Here is a 2,399-nt window from a genome sequence, read left to right on the forward strand (position 1 = left end):
AAGCCCCGGGAAGGCCGCGCCCCCCGGGCAGGGGTCCTGGCAGCACTCTGTGTCGACACCATCCTAGGAGTTGCTGAATTTCTAGCTGAGTTTGGTTCCTCTGCCCCACGCTAGCAGGAGTCAGCCTCTGGCCCCCTCCTGCTTGCCCTCCGGCGCGAACGCTGGCACGCTCTTACAGACTGCGCCTGTTTGCGCGCTCTGTTTGCGTGGCTCGGGAGTGCGGCTCCCTACCGGCTCAGCTAAGAGGGATCCAGGGGGGCTTCCCTTCTGGATCCGGCTCAGCTGTGTAGGTCCCTCCACCCCACTTACCTTAGGGAGATCAGCTGCTGCTGCTCCCACTGCTGCTCCGTTCCTCTGCTGCTGTCACTGCTCTCGCCTCCGCTCCCGGTCCAGTAAGGGGGAACACGTGTGTAAGACACCCATGTGCCTGCGTCCTCCCTCTCCCCGCTGCTTCTAGTTCCCGAGTGCCCTGAGGTTTGGCCAGAAGTGATTATAATAATTAATAAATTCTTCAGATGATCTAAGTTAGAACACTTTTGGTTGCGGGTCTTCCAAAAGTGCTTTAATCCTCTCTTGAGATGTATGTAGGCCTTATGCACCAGCACCACACCCATAAAATAAAACAACAACATTACAAAAATATTTGAAAAAAAAATGTGTAATTTGCTCAGAACCTGTATGGTTCTAGACTTTATTACTCTCTTTAGATTTCCCCATAGTTCTTTATCATATCCATTAGTCACAATAATGTTATCCAAATAGCACCACTTTCTTGGAATATGTGAGATAGTGCTTATGCTAAGCAAGGCCTAGCATAATTAACAACGCACTAAAACTCCCAGAATGCTTCAAGGAGGTTGAGAAGTCAGCGACTGACATTCTGGTGATCACTATCTGATCCTTGAATAGAAATGCTGACAATGTGATAAAAATTGCAAGCATGCAGCTTCTATCGTGAAATACAGAAACCGCGTGGCTAAACCGCAATGATGAAAGATAACCGCATATTATGCAAGCAAAGTCTGGTAAATGTTGTAAGTTAGGTCATTAAGAATTAACATAAGAAGCGTAAAAATTATAATACAGAGTGTGTCACCTGATGTTATAATGTAAATGGGTTAACTAGTAACCAATAGAAGTAAGAATTAGAAATGCATATGTATATGTGTTATCATATATAAGTGATAGTAAAGTTATGTTAGATACCTCACTCAGAGCAGAGTGTGGACAGTTTTGTATCTTTTGTCTAAAAAAAGATAAGGGACTCCTTTTAAATGAGCTGTTGACCAGTTCTGAGACTACTAAGTCAGGCAGCCACACCTAGCCTTCGGGTTAGAAAGCAAGGGCTTGATTTAGGAACCTCGTGAACCAACAGACACCCTTAGTTTATGGCTTTGTGAAACAATAAAAGTTTTAAATTGAACATCCAGGTCTGAACCTGTGCTTAATTCAGTCCTTATATAATTCGGCACAAACTCACACAGAATACTTTGCAGTACTCAATCCATTGCTCATTGTCTCAAAGCAGGAGTGGGACAGTACAAAAACTAGCATGTTTTATTACTATAACTCCTTTTGCATATTTATGGTAAGATACAGCTTCAAATCTTTTTTTTACTTGCATCTGTAGATAAGCTGTAGCAAAACCATGTCTTCAATTCAAGGCAAGAAGAATTCATCAGTGTTCAGTACAGAATTAATAGTTACCTTAAACACACTTTTACTGTGCTACAATTTTAAACAATGCCACCTATTATTCAAGTGCCCTATTAATTCCAGGCTACTTTTGAAAGTATATTCTATCTTTCAAAAGAGTCTGATTGAATAGCTATCTTTGCATATATGCCATAAAGAATATACGCTGGGTCTTGTGAAACTTTGTGCATTTTCCCAACATTTTTAAAGAAATAATAAGAAAATAGATCTGTCCATTAATTGGAAAATTTAAATACTGGGCTAATGAAGAAAAAAAATCTGACTTTTTTCTAATACTTTGGAGCTTGCCCTCAGCTGTATCTGCATTACTTGCTCAAAGAATAAGGGCCAAAATCAAATAGAATTCTCCTGTTTTACTATTCACTGCTTCAACTTATCTTTCTTGTATATCATCATATACAAGGTTTTGTTTTAATTTTGCATAAGCTGGTAGAATGGATAATATTACTGTATGTTTTAACAAAAATTATAACTGATATAAACACCATTTCATTGTATTTAATTTTTATTGTTCATTTCACTGTATTATTTTGGCAAAATCTGTAAATAACCTACTATACAAATATAACTCTAGCTTTAATGTGTTTTATAATTCCTGGCTGCCTATATATGTGCTCAGAAGTGTGTGTGTGTGTGTGTGTGTGTGTGTGTGTGTGTGTGTGTGTGTGTGTGGGGGGGGAGGG

The sequence above is a fragment of the Gavialis gangeticus genome, unplaced genomic scaffold, assembly GCF_001723915.1.
Source record: "Gavialis gangeticus isolate Ggan-Ray unplaced genomic scaffold, GavGan_comp1, whole genome shotgun sequence".
NCBI classification, from domain to species: domain Eukaryota; kingdom Metazoa; phylum Chordata; order Crocodylia; family Gavialidae; genus Gavialis; species Gavialis gangeticus.